The sequence below is a fragment of the Salvelinus namaycush genome, chromosome 6, assembly GCF_016432855.1.
Source record: "Salvelinus namaycush isolate Seneca chromosome 6, SaNama_1.0, whole genome shotgun sequence".
Classification (NCBI taxonomy): domain Eukaryota; kingdom Metazoa; phylum Chordata; class Actinopteri; order Salmoniformes; family Salmonidae; genus Salvelinus; species Salvelinus namaycush.
Genome location: NC_052312.1, coordinates 24,324,934 through 24,341,907, shown reverse-complemented (window position 1 = coordinate 24,341,907; position 16,974 = coordinate 24,324,934). Strand labels below are relative to the sequence as shown.

The following is a 16,974-nucleotide window of genomic DNA, read 5'->3' as shown; positions in this document are numbered from 1 at the left end:
CACCCAGTTTAGAATCCTGGGACTGAACACCTCCATCTGCGACTGGATCCTAGAGTTCCTGATGGGCCGACCCCAGATAGTGAGGGTAGGCAACATCCCCTCTGTCACGCTGATCCTTAACCTTTACTTCATACCCATACCGGATCCGGGAACATCCTCATCAAAAAAGCTGACTAGCATAGCCTAACCTAACGGGACAGGGATATCATATAATATAATTTCATGAAATCACAAGTCCAATACAGAAAATGAACGATAAACATCTTGTGAATTCAGCCATCATTTCCGATTTTTAAAATGTTTTACAGCGAAAACACAATATGTATTTATATTAGCTAACTACAATAGCCAAACACACAACAGCATATTTTCACCATGTTTCCACCGCATAGGTAGCTTTCACAAAACCCACAAATAGAGATATAATTAATCACTAACCTTGAACAACTTCATCAGATGACAGTCTTATAACATCATGTTATACAATACATTTATGTTTTGTTCAAAAATGTGCATATTTATAGCTACAAATCCTGGTTTTACATTGCAGCCACCATCACAAATAGCACCAAAGCAGACAGAATAATTACAGAGAGCAACGTGAAATACATAAATACTCATCATAAAACATTTATGAAAAATACACGGTGTACAGCAAATGAAAGATAAACATCTTGTGAATCCAGCCAATATTTCCGATTTTTTTAAGTGTTTTACAGCGAAAACACAATATAGATTTATATTAGCTCATCACAATAGCCAAACAAACAAAGCTATTTATCCACCGCCAGCATAGATTTCACAAAAACAGCAATATAGATCAAATTAATCACTAACCTTTGGACAACTTCATCAGATAACAGTCTTATAACATTATGTTATACAATACATTTATGTTTTGTTCGAAAATTTGCATATTTAGAGCTGCAAATCGTGGTTATACATTGTGAATATGTAGCAACAATTCACCAAAATCTCCGGAGATATTTTGGACAGTCACCTAATCTAATCAAAGAACTCATCATAAACTTTACAAAAAAATACATGTTGTACAGCAAATGAAAGATACACTGGTTCTTAATGCAACCGCTGTGTTAGATTTTTAAAAATAACTTTACTACAACATACAAAATGTATTATTGTGAGACAGCGCTCACATATTCTCCGCCCTGTTGGAGTCAACATATTCCACAGACATGTGGCGCGAACATGCCCATCAACTCTTGGCGCAAAGAACGGAAAATTCCAAAAGTCCCAATAAACGTTGAATAAACTGATCAATCTCGGTTGAAAAATCCTACTTTATGATGTTTTTCTCATATGTATCAAATAAAATCAGAGCCAGAGCAATTCGCCGTGTATACCGAACGCTTTTCAGAAGACAATGTCGAGATCCCCCGCGCGCCGTGGAAAAGTGACAAAATACCGGACCTGTCACTCCAAAAGCTCTCATTCGGTCTCAGATCAAGCTAGACACCCCATTCAACCTTCTACTGCCTGTTGACATCTAGTGGAAGGCGTATGAAGTGCATACATATCGATAAATAAAAGCCAGTTGAATAGGCAGGCCCTGAAACAGAGCCTCGTTTTCAGATTTTTCACTTCCTGTATGGAAGTTTGCTGCCAAATGAGTTCTGTTTTACTCACAGATATAATTAAACAGTTTTAGAAACTTCTGAGTGTTTTCTATCCAATAGTAATAATAATATGCATATTGTATGATCTAGAACAGAGTACGAGGCCGTTTAAATTGGGCACGATTTTTTCCAAAGTGAAAACAGCGCCCCCCTATTGACAAGAAGTTGACGGGGGCCCCACAAGGGGTTTGTGCTTAGTCCCCTCCTGTACTCCCTGTTCACCTTCGACTGCGTGGCCACACAGGACACCAACACCATCATCAAGTTTGCTGATGACACGAAGAAGATGAGACAGTCTACAGGAAGGAGGTCAGTGACCTGTCTGTGTGTTGCCGGGAAAACAACTTCTCCCTAAAATATTATTTTGAGACGACAGGATTCATGGAACCTGGTGGAATCTGGCCACTCCAGAGGTCAATTCTAAGGGTCAAAGGTAATATATTTTTGTTTTGTTTAATCTGCTTCTCACTCAGTCTAGCTGCACTGCTGACACACACACACACACACACACACACACACACACACACACACACACACACACACACACACACACACACACACACACACACACACACACACACACACACTGCTGACGGTGACTTTCCAACTTCAACCCGGCGCTCCGACTCAAAGCATCTGAACATGGGAATGGGAAGTTGGGGGCTGGAGTTTTTTTCCAGGAAGGATTTTTTTGGTGGCCTCCAAAAGCTTTGTGCAAGAAAAAAAAATCCCTGCTGCTTCTCTTTTTGACTGCTGCAGTAATCGACAGCATCTTGTTTTTTCCCCAAAAAATGTGTTCAAGTTCATTCAGGAAAATGTATGTATTTGGTTTAACCATTTATAACATAATATACAAATGATTGTGTTGGTGTTGGGTATCATGCACTGTCCCAGTGTTCTTGGGGACCTTCAATGCTGTAGAATTCTTTTGGTACCCTTCCCCAGATCTGTGCCTCGACACAATCCTGCCTCGAAGCTCCACGGACAATTCCTTCGACCTCATGGATTAGTTTTTGCTCTGACATGCACTCTCAACGGTGGGACTTTATATAGACAGATGTGTGCCTTTCCAATGAATTGAATTTACCACAGGTGGCCTCCAATCAAGTTGTAGAAACATCTCAAGGTTGATCAACGGAAACATGATGGACGTGAGCTCAATTTCGAGTCTCATAGCAAATGGTCTGAATAAAATAACATAATTCGTTTTTTCATTTTTAAATCATTTACAAACATTCTGAAAACCTGTTTTCTCTTTGTCATTATGGGGTATTGTGTATAGATTGATTATAATTTTTATTTATTTAATCAATTTTAGATAGGGCTGTAATGTAACAAACATTTTGAAAAAGGGAAGGGGTCTGAATACTTTCCCGAATGCACTGTATACACGTATACTTTGTGTACAAAACATTATGAACACCATATTGAGTTGCACCCCCTTTTGCCCTCTGAACAGCCTCAATTCGTCGGTCATGGTGTCTAAAGTGTTCCATAGTTGTGTCAAGTTGGCTGGATGGACCATTCTTGATACACATGGAAAACTGTTGAGCATGAAAAACTCAGCAGCGTTGCAGTTCTTGACACAAACCGATGCGCCTGGCACCTACCACCTACCCCGTTCAAAGGCACTTACAGTTGAAGTCGGAAGTTTACATACACTTTTGCCAAATACATATAAACACAGTTTTTCACAATTCCTGACATTTAATCCCAGTAAAAATGCCCTGTTTTAGGTACGATAAGATCACCACTTTATTTTAAGAATGTGAAATGTCAGAATAATAGTAGAGAGAATGATTTATTTCAGCTTTTATTTATTTCATCACATTCCCAGTGGGTCAGAAGTTTACATACTCTCAATTAGTATTTGGTAGCATTGCCTTTAAATTGTTTAACTTGGGTCAAATGTTTTGGGTAGCCTTGCACAAGCTTCCCACAATAAGATGGGTGAATTTTGGCCCATTCCTCCTGACAAAGCTGGTGTAACTGAGTAAGGTTTGTAGGCCTCCTTTTTCAGTCCTGCCCAAAAATTTTCTATGGGATTGAGGTCAGGTCTTTGTGATGGCCACTCCAATACCTTGACTTTGTTGTCCTTAAGCCATTTTGCCACAACTTTGGAAGTATGCTTGGGGTCATTGTCCATTTGGAAGACCCATTTGCGACCAAGCTTTAACTTCCTGACTGATGTCTTGAGATGTTGCTTCAATATATCCACATAATTTTCCATCCTAAAGATGCCATCTATTTTGTGAAGTGCACCAGTCCCTCATGCAGCAAAGCACCCCCACAACATGATGCTGCCACCCCCGTGCTTCAGAGTTGGGATGGTGTTCTTTGGCTTGCAATCCTCCCCCTTTTTCCTCCAAACATAACAATGGTCATTATGGCCAAACAGTTTTATTTTTGTTTCATCACACCAGAGGACATTTCTTCAAAAAGTACGATCTTTGTCCCCTTGTGCAGTTGCAAACCGTAGTCTGGCTTTTTTATGGCGGTTTTGGAGCAGTGGCTTCTTCCTTGCTGAACGGCCTTTCAGGTTATGTCGATATAGGACTCCTTTACCTGTGGATATAGATACTTTGCTACCTGTTTCCTCCAGCATCTTCACAAGGTCCTTTGCTGTTGTTCTGGGATTGATTTGCACTTTTCGCACCAAAGTACATTCATCTCTAGGAGACAGAACGTGTCTCCTTCCTGAGCGGTATGACGGCTGCGTGGTCCCATGGTGTTTATACTTGCGTACTATTGTTTGTACAGATGAACGTGGTACCTTCAGGCGTTTGGAAATTGCTCCCAAGGATGAACCAAACTTGTGGAGGTCTACAATTGTTTTTCTGAGGTCTTGGCTGATTTCTTTTGATTTTCCCATGATGTCAATCAAAGAGGCACTGAAATACATCCACAGGTACACCTCCAATTGACTCAAATGATATCAATTAGCCTATCAGAAGTTTCTAAAGTCATGACATCATTTTCTGGAATTTTACAAGCTGTTTAAAGGCACAGTCAACTTAGTGTATGTAAACTTCTGACCCACTGGAATTGTGATACAGTGAATTATAAGTGAAATAATCTGTCTGTAAACAATTGTTGGAAAAATTACTTGTGTTATGCACAAAGTAGATGTTCTAACCGACTTTCCAAAACTGTAGTTTGATAACAGGAAATTTGTGGAGTGGTTTAAAAACTAGTTTTAATGACTCCAACCTAAGTGTTTGTAAACTTCCGACTTCAACTGTAAATCTTTTGTCTTGCCCATTCATAGCTTTCACCTAGATTCACCTGGTCAGTCGTTGTCATGGAAAGAGAAGGTGTTCCTAATGTTTTGTGCACTCAGTGTATTTTTTAGGGGTCTCAACTTACTATTGAGATTAAGAATAGTCTAATTTTTAAATTTAGCAATTTGAAAATTTGGTTCTGCATAGTTCTTTAGTTTTTCTCTTGTTATGTCAGTCACTGACATGTCAGCTAAGAATTTTAAATTGTAGTTAGTCTATCCAGTTTTCTAAACTTGTAGTAATCATGACCGTATACTGACCGGGCAGGGCATGTGCCAAGGGCACTAACCTCCAGGTGTCCCCCATTGATTTTGTTAAGGCGTCAGCAGGCTTCGCTTCAGCTGGAGCCTAGCCAAACTTGGCTAGGCAAACCGTATGAGTGTGCTCGCATACTCCCTCACAAGACCTTTGCTTGAGAAACGACAATAGTACTGTTTGTCCATCTTGAGACTGCCTCAAAATAGTCTGAATTCATCTAAGACAAATCAAGAAATTGTAACTTAGTTTATGTTTTTGCATAGGAGATCTTAGTCGTGCAATTTTACATCTAACTAGGATGTCTGGTGCAGTATTTCCCAAGTACAAACACGATTAGTCTTTTACTGAATGAAAACAAACACTTTATTGAGAATCCCTACTGTTGACCAAATAACTGACGAAGTGGCGTAGACCTTGGCTACAAACGTCGGCTTGCTTCAAGAAAATGTTTTGTGTTCATGAACAACAGAAAAAACATGCCGAAGACTAAAAGAGAACAGAAACATCATAAAATGTCGTCTGTTCCGAAATGTTTCGTCTGGGAAGCATGCGGAAGCTTTTTGTCATTCTCACTCAGATATCATATTAACATGGCATAATAAGTCATGGCAAGATGTGTAGAATTGCAGGAAATTGACTTTGAAACTGCAAAAATGTATCTCAAACCCATGGCAAAATGGATAGAATTGCAGGAAATTAGCTGTAAAACTGAAGAAAAACATTTTCTCTGCCCAATGTCAACGTCAGTAGAATTGCATAAAATGTGTTATACATTTTTTTTTTAAATCCTCTCCACCCAATGACAAAATGTTTAGAATTGCAGAAAACTTGCTTTAAAATTGCAACATTTTCTCTATGCCCCATGGCAAATATGTAGAATTGCCGAAAATTAAGGGACAGATCAACATGTACTGGAGGGGCTGGTCCAACTTAAGGTGTCATTGAAAAAAAAAACTCCCCTCCCTAATGTTAGAAATATTTTCACATGACGCTCCCCCCAGTAAATTTCTATCTGTCCCCCCCTTGCACAGTAAAATAAATGTAACACCCTCCCCCTCATAGAATTAACTCAAAATAATGTTACGATCACAAATAACAATAACCGTAGCGACGCTGCGTTCGTAAAGGTGGATATCGACTTTGACACTTCGGCATGCATTTGTGGCACTGTCGATGCCACGCAGGGCTACGGGCCAGAAGGTTGTGGGTTCGCCGACCACCACGGAGGAGCTCACTCTCCCTACCTGTTTTTTGATGCCATATTTAAAATTGATCAAATATATGCAACACATTTTCCACCAACAGGTTTCTGTGCCAATGCACCACACAACCAATAAACAAAGCATACAGACTTCAGGCACTTCGATATCATGGTTTGCATTTTCAACACAACAATAATAGACTATATCAATCTCAACATACAGAAAATACATCCCTCCCTACCTTCTTGTAGGTTTACCCAGTACAGAAGGCTTGGCTTGACAATCTCCGAATGTCGTTAAACGATTTGGTGTTTTGTAGAAGATGTATCTTTCCATTCATCAATTGGCCGCTGCACAGTTTGGATTGATAGATTTTATTTGTCAGTAAATTAAAAAAATTAAAAATGTTTTAAAGTGACTGGGATTGCGCAATAAGGTTGAGAACTTATTTCCATTGTGGTCCCTATTTTTTATTTTTTTACATAAATACATGTACAATTACATAGATACAGACACATTACCGAGATAGAGATGAAAAAATGCTATGAGTATGAGGGGTGAGTTTAAGTACAATTCTTACAAGCTTGTTTGGCTGGTAGCTTATTATTTAGATGTTTGGGGCTGCTGGTGAACCATGATGTGCATGCATAATCAAAGTGACACTGGACCAGAGCACTAGCTAGGTTTCCATCCATTTGGTGACACATTTTAGTGTGAATATTAAAAAATCTTCATTATAACAATATGCCATTACAGAGTTTCCTTTAGGAAAATTTGGTTTTGGACAACATGACAGGCAAGATTTTAAATTACCGGACATTTAAGACATTTTATGGAAATCCATATGCATTCAGATCCGACCTGGCACAGCCAGCGCCATCAATAAACAAGGGATATTCGACTCGTTCATCAGGCATCCATGTGCCAGGTGGGGGTGGAAGGTCCTATATATAGGGACAGTACTCAGTGACATCACTTCCTGAAACAGAAGGTAAACATTTTTCATTTCTAACATAGTTTCACAATATTAACATTCAATGTATCAAAATATATGATCATAAACAGGGAATGTGATCAGTAATAGACGTACAATATTCAATTAGGATTTTTAAAAACAATTTAGACATATTGAAACTATAAAAAAGGTTTCAAGTCAAAATCCTCATTAAGGCCAAGAGGAGAAATTCCCTTTGAAGAAGTTTCCTCTCAATATTGGCTAAACACACATTTCCATCCTTAAAAACAGCCTATAACAAATTACAAAAACACTATTCCTTCAATGTGTAGCATATGCAAAACTTTATAGCCAATTTTTGTATTGGTTTTTAGGCTACTTTTTTAAAGCAACAATTGTCCACCTCACGGTTCAGCTGTCAGAGATTTGATCACTAAATGGATCAGATTATTGCATGCATAGGCCTATAGCTTAGGTGTCCACTGTATGATATTAACGATTTAATAAATACATATAGCCTATATAAAAGAAGAGAAGCAGAGAGATAGTGATATGCCAGTGGCATGCTACGACACCGACATGCATTTCTTTATGTCAGATGGCTACTGCGTCTGTTATACAGATGTAGACGTATAGGAGGCTAATTTGTACATTTTCAATCAGAATATTTTGTATAAAGATAAGCAGTATAATGTTAGATTATGGGAGTAAATCTGGTAGGCCTTCCTCACCTCAAGTTCAACTGTCAGATGCAGTTGATAGATTGATAGATATAAAGGTGCACTGCCGTTATATCATAGGCCTGTAGTAGCTAAAGCTTATGTGAGCGGATCAAGTATTTTTAGGTTGCTCTACAGCGGAAAGGTAGAATAAACGAGTCAGGAGCAGGTTTTCTTACATTGAACAAAGTTCTTTATTGAGAAATGTTTTTCTTCTCAAACAATCCCACACAATCAAGGATGATCTCACAAGGATAACACAAATCTTCTTCTTTACAGGGATAAGGAACACAATGTCTCCCCCACTGCCGGTTCCCTCCTCTCTCTTGTAGGGGGAAGAAAATAGGTGATTAGTAGCGTAAGCTGTGCTTAACTGCCTCTGATCACCTTTACTCACATGCCGGGCTGGGCTACTATCCGTGGGACCAGCCTGCCCCCTGGTGGTCCTTCCACATACCTCACCCCTCAGGACTGGACCGGAGGGCCGGGCGCCAGACGCGCCGTCTTGGTCGCGTTGGGACAGCGTGTCCGTAATTCCCATTCCTCGTTCTGGCCCTGTGGATGACATGGAAAGAGAATGGTTGTAATGCAAGAAACCATCTGGCTATTCTGTTGTTATTGTTTCTCTTACCGGCCATCCACGTGAGGGGAGCATGGTCAGTAACGAGGGCAAACCTATGCCAGAGTAGGTAGTAATCGAGGGCCCACTTAATGGCTAGGGCCTCTTTCTCTACGGTAGCATATCTCTGTTCCCAATCACAGAGCTTCCTATTTATGAAGAGAATAGGCCTCTCTGCTTCACCTTCATCCTGAGCTAGGACGGCCCCGAGCCCTGTATCTGAGGCGTCTAGCTGCACAATGAACTCTTGGGAGAAGTCGGGAGCCTGCAGGACGGGATCAAAGCACAGGCTGGAAGGCGTCTTCCGTCTCTTCCTTCCACTCTATACGGTTTGGCAGGTTTTTCTTGGTGAGATTTGTGAGGGGGTGGCAATGGTTGCATATCCAGGGATGAAACTGCGATAATACCCTGTTATTCCCAAGAAGGGTCGGACGTCCCGCTTCGTCTGGGGCTGAGGCCAGTCCCGAATTGACCAGGTCTTTTCTGCCTGTGGACATATTTTTCCATTCCCCACAGTGCATCCCAGGTATTGCGCTTCAGACAGGCCCAGGCAGCATTTTTGGGGATTGACTGTCAGCCCTGTAGCCTCCAAGCCCACAAGCACCGCCCGCAGTGGCTATCCCAGTCTTTGCAGTGGATGACCACATCGTCTATATACGCTGCTGCGTACTCTTGATGGGGCAGTAGAATGGCATCCATGAGGCGTTGGAAAGTCGAATGTAGAGATGGCGTTTACGCCCCTAAAGTCGTTGCAGAGCCTCATACTACCATCAGGTTTGGGGACCAGGACTATGGAACTGGACCACTCACTCGTAGATGGCTCGATCACCCTCATCCTCAGCATCTCCCTTACCTCGTTCTTAGCGATGACTCGGCGTGCCTCAGGAATCCAGAAAGGCCAGGTATGCACCTTCTTGCCTGGTTCGGTGTGGATATGGTGAAACAGGACATCTGTTTGTCCTGGGAAGGGAGAGAATACCCTGCCGAATTGCATCATCAGCTTGTCTAGCTGTCTCGACTGCTCCTGCAGGAGAGTTCGGCCACGGCGTACCTGTAGCGGGGCCTCCTCTTTTTCCTTGTCCTCCACTGCCATCAAAGCCACACCCTCCTCTCTTGTACTTCTTCAGCAGATTGATATGATAGAGTTGGACCTTCTTCCTCCTGTCAGGTTGCTTGATGCGGTAAGTGACCGGTGAGACCCTCTCCGTTACTCCGTAGGGCCCCCTCCACTGTGCCAGCAATTGGTATTCGGCCATGGGCACGAGTACCATAACTTTCTCTCTCACGGTGAACTCCCTGGGTGTCGCTGACTTATTGTAGGCCCGACCTTGAGTCTGTTGCGCCTTCTCCATATGCTCCTTTACTATGGGCCAGACTGCCGACAGTCGGTCCCGCATCAGGATAACATGTTCTATCGTCGACCAGCGAGGGGTCCCACCCCGGAAGGGGTCCCACGAGGTCCATAGCTATGCGTTCGAAGCAGGTCTCTATAATGGGAAGAGGAATCAAAGGATTACGCCGGTGTGGCCGTGGGGCAATACACTGACATTGATCACACGTCCTACAATACCTGGCCACATCTCGGGTGACACGGGGCCAATAGAACCTCTGCATCATTCTGTCGATCATTTTGTCCCTTGCCAGGTGTCCTCCTAGGACATGGGAATGGGCTAGCTGTAGGACAGTATCTCTGTACTGTATGGTCTACGCACCATTAGTAATTCCTGTTTTCCCCCTTCATTGCACGACCCAATACAAGAGCATGCCTGACTGCATAGTAGGGAAGAGAGGGCTCACCTGACCCGTCGACATTTCTCCTGTCGATCACCTTCACCTTCCTCATGGCGTCCCGTAAGTCTGGGTCTCTATGCTGAGCTGTGGAGAACTGTCCCTTTAATTCTTGGGGCAAGTCGACCTCTGTAGAAGGGTGTGGAGGTTGTTCCCCATCCCTGTTGGGGGTGCCCGAGGAGAATCCCTTCCATGTTCCCTCCTCTGACTGGGCTTCAAACATATCCTGTAGCCTCTGGTCGCGCCTTCCTTCCTCTGTCATGTACAACCCTTCGCAGGTGTCTTCATCTGATGTTTCCTGGAATAGCTGTCGGAGGCGTTGGGTCTGTATTTCTTCCTCTGCTCCAGAGGTAGAGGCCGAGGCTACGTTTCCTTGTAGAGCTACTACCTCGGGCTTGGACTTGGGTTTTTTCTTTCTCTGCTTTCCTGCCCCCCTGTGGTGGGCCGGACCTTGGCGTGTGATAGAGAGACCTGATCCCCTTTGTTCGGTGCGTAAAGTTGTCTGCCGAAGCTCCTTATACAGGGGACAGGCTCTCCCGATCAATAATGGCACCTTCAGCTGGGGTACTTTCCCTGCCCTGACTGTACACCTTCCTTTCGGGGTGAGAATGGACAGACTCACGGTGGGGTAATAGTGGGTGTCTCCATGGATACAGGATACGGCTACTTTGTCTGGTAGCAGTGTCGCTGTGGTCACCATCTGCTCCTCCACTAATTTGACCATACTTCCGGAATCGAGAATGGCTACCACGTCTTGTCCTTCTATTCGAACATGAATCTCTGGGGCTGGGGCTATTTCTGCTAACCAACAGGGGCAATCCTGCCCTCTCGAACAGGGATGTGTGGGGACGGGCAGCGATGACTCGGTGGCCATGGACTCGTCCTTTCTGGGACCTTGTGGGGCGTAATGGTCCAGCGACTGGCATTTATAGCACCAACCCTGTTGTGTGGGTGATGACTTCTCTTCACATCCGGAGCGGGTTCGGTCGTGCCGTGGTTAACCGGGGAAAGGTCTTGGCAGAGTCCTTCTGGTCCTCCTTGTCCCCTTTTAACAACTCCCATGTAGATCGGTACGTTTCCACGGCCTGGGCTATGTCGTCTGCTGACGAGGGGTTTGTTTGCCCCACAACCCTTTTTAAGTCCATAGGTATTTCCCTTAAAATCGTGTCCACTACGAGAGTCTCTACAACATGTCGTACTCCCTTTCTGGGTTCCAGCCACTGTTTTGTTAGTCGTATGGGTGCGAAGATCTGGGCCCGCACGGGTTCGCTGGCCATATAGGTCCATTGATGGAACTTACCGGCTCTATCTCGGGCAGTCAGCTGGTACCGGGACAGAATCTCGGTTTTTAGTCGCCCATAGTCAGCAGCTTTGCGAGGGTGCAGGTCATAGTAGGCTTCCTGGGTTATCCTGGTCAAAAGAGGGGCTAACGCGCTCGCCCATTCTGTTGGGGGCCACTCTTCCAAGGTGGCCGTCCTTTCGAAAGGCATGATAAAAGCCTCAATATCATCCTCCTTTGAGAGGCGAGGTAAGACGGCGTGAGCAGCCGCTCTCGGCTTCACTCTCGGTTCTTCTCGCCGGGCTCAGCTCTTGTTGCATGAGTTCTACGGTGGTCTGCTGTGCCGTGATCAACTGTTGTAGGAGAGCGTTATCCATCCTTCTTGTATGGTTCCTCTGTGTCTACAGGTAGATTTTCCTTTTCCTTACTTATCCTTGGGTAACTCATCCACCTAATGCCCACATTCTCTACCAATGTGAGCGGACCAAGTATTTTTAGGTTGCTCTACAGCGGGAAGGTAGAATAAACGAGTCAGGAGCAGGTATTCTTACATTGAACAAAGTTCTCTATTGATGTATTTTTTTTTCTTCTTAACCTCTAACGCCTCCCTAACCCGGATCCGGGATCCCCCCAACACAAAAGCTGACTAGCATAGCCTAGCCTAAAGTTACAGGGATATCATAAAATAAAATGTTCATGAAATCACAAGTCCAAGACACCAAATGAAAGATACAGATCTTGTGATTCAAGCCATCATCTCTGATTTGTAAAATGTTTTACAGGGAAGACACAATATGTAAATCTATTAGCTAACCACTGTTAGCAAAAGACAACAATTTTCTTACTCCACCATTTTCTTACTGCATCAGTAGCTATCACCAATTCGGCCAAATAAAGATATTGATAGCCACTAACCAAGAAAAAACCTCATCAGATGACAGTCTGATAACATATGTATTGTATAGGATAGGTTTTGTTAGAAAAATGTGCATATTTCAGGTAGAAATCATAGTTTACAATTGCACCCACCATCACAACTCGACTAGAATAAATACAGAGAGCAACGTGTATTACCTAATTACTAATCATAAAACATTTCTTAAAAATACACAGCGTACACTAATTGAAAGACACAGATCCTGTGAATCCAGACAATATTTCAGATTTTCTAAGTGTCTTACAGCGAAAACACAATAAATCGTTATATTAGCATAGCACATGTGCAAACATTACCCCAGCATTGATTCACGGCAAAAAGAGCGATAGCATTATCACCACCAAAATGTATTAATTTTTTCACTAACCTTCTCAGAATTCTTCAGATGACACTCCTGTAACATCATATTACAACATACATATAGAGTTTGTTCGAAAATGTGGATATTTAGCCACCAAAATCGTGGTTATACAATGAGTTTAGTAGCCAAGCTGGTCAGAAAATGTCGGGCGCCATATTAGACAGTGATCTAGTCTTATACATAAATACTCATAAACTTGACTAAAAAATACAGGGTGGACAGCGATTGATAGACAATTTAGTTCTTAATGCAATCGCTGAATTACATTTTTAAAATTATCCTTACTTTTCAATACAGGTTGCGCCAAAGCGAAGCTACACCAAAGAAAATGGCGGCATAAGCGTTTAACATTTTTCGACAGAAACACGATTTATCATCATAAATAGTTCTTACTATGAGCTGTTCTTCCATCAGAATCTTGGGCAATGAATCCTTTCTCCGGTCTAATCGTCTTTTGGTCGAAAGATGTCCTCTTGTCCCGTTGAAATGGCCACTAACGTTCACCATGCACTCGAAAAGTGCCCAGCTCCTCGAGGTGCTTCACACAGAAATGCCATAAAATCGCCCTAAACGGATATAAATTGCTATAAAACGGTTTAAATTAACTACCTTATGATGTTTTTAACACCTATAACGAGTAAAAACATGACCGGAGAAATATTACTGGCTAAACAACAGCTTGGAAGGAGGCAAGTCCGACGTCCATCGTGCGTCAGGCGCAGAGACGAAAAGAAAGCTACTTCCGGTCATTGGTCTTTTATACAGGCCCTGATTGTGCAATCGACTCCATTCAAAGCGTCACCACTTACTGACATCTAGAGGAAGACGTAGGCAGTGTTTGTTTCCCCATAGCATTTACAGGGACATTACAACTGACCTGGGAACAGGGGCCAAGATTTCTGAAATCTCACTCCCTGTCATGAAAAGTGCTGTAGAAGGAGTTCTGTTTCACTCAGAGACATAATTCCAACGGCTATAGAAACTAGAGAGTGTTTTCTATCCAATAATAATAATAATATGCATATTGTACGAGCAAGAATTGAGTACTAGGCAGTTTAATCTGGAGACCAATTAATGCTAAGTCGAAACAGCACCCCCTATATTCGCAAGAAGTTAAACAATCTTACACAATCAAGGATGATCTCACAAGGATAACACAAATCGTATTCTTTACAGGGATAAGGAACACAAGGTGAGTAACTTTTAACTGTGACATAAATCACGGGTGTGTCACTGCCTCAAATATCCGTTCGTGGAGAGCTCCTTTCGGGAGGTGGTGCGGATCCGTGGTTGCCCTTCCCAGAGGTAGTTTATCCTCTTCTTCTCCCTTTCGTCAGGTAAATCCTCTCCTTTGGTGAATCAATCACTTTTTTCACCTCCAGTCTCCCCCACTGCCGGTTCCCTCCTCTCTCTTGTAGGGGGAAGAAAATAGGTGATTAGTACCGTCAGCTGTGCTTAACTCCCTCTGATCGCCTTTACTCACATGCCGGGCTGGGCTACTATCCGTGGGACCAGCCTGCCCCCTGGTGGTCCTTCCACACTTAATAATAACCACGCCATACCTAATCTTCACAGAAGTTTCTAAACTTTATTAGGGTAATATTAGAAGTAAGTCAAGCCATTGTTTATTGAGAAAATATGAGCAGAAGAGCAAGTGTGCAGTACCCTCCCCGTGCCCAATAAAAAACCACACAACCCTCCCCAAAGCAAAATCAAAAGTTTGATAACCCTCCCCTATCTTGGACCACCCCTCCCCCATGTACATTTCAATCTTTCCCTAACTTTAAAACGTGTCCATCAATATATGTTTGTAGCCCAATGTTGCGTTTTTGTGACACTTACAAAAACACCTCTAGCTCAGGCTCAGAAGGTTTGTTTCTCATTTTGAGTTTTTCCTACATACTCACACTACATCTTAAGAGAATACAGGAAACATATTTTAAGTCATGTACTTGCACGTATGGTTTAAATCATATGCTTGTGTAGGGGACCAGTGTGGTCTCAGATGGGTGTACAGTTTTCTAATGTTTCAGAGGCTACTGATGCCACAATAATCATACTAACACACAACAAATACTACTAAGAGATACATCTCTTAGTACCAAGTACTAAGAGTATTAGTACTAGTAAGTATTAGTATCTTAGTACTAAGAGATACACCAAGTACCAGTACGAACAATGCGGGGAACCAGTACGAAAAAAGTATTAAAATGTACTCACTACTGTAAGTCGCTCTGAATAAGAGCGTCTGCTAAATGACTAAAATGTAAATGTAAAAATGTAAGGAGATACACTATGTAGTGTTCGCCATGCGTTTGAGTTTAGGACCTGTACAGGATGCGGTTTAGGAAACATTTCTTCTTCACAATGTTGGTTTTCACAGGGGGTTCGTTCAGTGGGTTTCAAACGTATCCTCTGGGACTCCCCCGGACGTTTCACATTTTTGTTGTATCCCTGAACTAGCTCAGTTGAATCATATGTCAGTCTCCAAAAACACCTTCCACCCTGAACCAACTGGTTTCACTTCCTTTGCATTAACTGTTTCCATTACAATTATTTGACAGGGATAGAGCACATCAATCAACATTTCTATAAATGCGCCAGATTTAGCCAGATAGCTCTAAAATAGTCATTTTTCATAAAATAATACTATATGTTCTGAATGACTTGCCTGGTTAAAGAAAGGCAAAACAGTACAAGTATAATTGCACTTATCATGAGTGATTTAGTTGTTGGTAGTTGGATATTTTCTTACTCAACATGCACTTGGTTCTAATTGTGCAATCAGCCACAGATAATTGAACCAAGAAAGGAGTAAAAGAGACTCGAACACGCTTCCAAATGAGTTATTTACACAGTAAAATACATTCCAACAACCAGAGAGTGCAGAAAGTCTAGAAATACCTATTATCCTATTTCTCCTTTAAAGGAGGGACGGCGTTAGAAGAAATAGCTGAGCTAGATCTCCCTGTGATTCTCTTTTCTGTGCTGAAGGGGAATAAAGCCAGGGGTAGAGGATGAGAGTGGGAGAAAGTGAAGTACTGATATACAGGAAAGAGAGTGAGAGGATAAGGCCAGAGAGAAAAGAGAGGGAGGGGAGAAGGGCAGATCGGAGAGAAGTATGTGATAGAGAGGAAAAAAGAGAGGGAGAGAGGAGAAGAGCAGAGAGAAAGGAGAGGGAGGAGGGGATAGGGAAAATCACTTATTAAATCAAGCCAGGACAGCTTAGTTAGTTCACAGACTTATCCCCCCCTCCTTCCCTTTCATCCCCTGTTCATCTTACATCCCACTTCCCCCTCCCTTCCTCTCATTCTCTCCCTTTCAGTTCTCTCCCCATGCATCGCTCCAGTTTCCAACCCATTCATCCACGCTTATTTCCTTCTCTTTCCCTTCTATCCCCCTTCTCCTCTCCCTCTCTTTTTTCTCTCTCTGAGCAGATCAGAGAGAAGTACTTGATAGAAAGAAAAGAGAGGGAGAGGGGAAGAGCAGATCAGAGAGAAGTGTGTGATAGAAAGAAAAGAGAGGGAGAGAGGAGAAGAGCAGAGAGAAAGGAGAGGGAGGAGGGGATAGTGAAAATCACTTATTAAATCAAGCCAGGACAGCTTAGTTAGTTCAGACTTATCCCCCCACCTTCCCTTTCATCCCCTGTTCATCTTACATCCCACTTCCCCCCTCCCTTCCTCTCATTCTCTCCCTTTCAGTTCTCTCCCCTACATCTCTCCCGTTTCCAACCCTTTCATCCACGCTTATTTCCTCCTCTTTCCCTTCTATCCCCCTTCTCCCCTCCCCTCACAGATTCAGCCCCCCCCCCCCCCCCCCCCCCCTTCCATCCCAGTGTTTACGTGAAGTGATCTCTTGGCAGCGAGACTCAGCTCACTGATTTACACCAGCAGATGGAGGGAGCAGATCTCTCTCTCTCCTTCTGTTGCTCGCTCTGT

General features: G+C 42.9%; 1 protein-coding gene across 1 annotated transcript in view; it reads left to right on the top strand.

The window, feature by feature from the left end:
- Positions 1 to 16,974, top strand: part of arhgap36 (Rho GTPase activating protein 36) — a 93,564-nt gene that overhangs the window by 22,207 nt on the left and 54,383 nt on the right. The window lies entirely within an intron of this gene.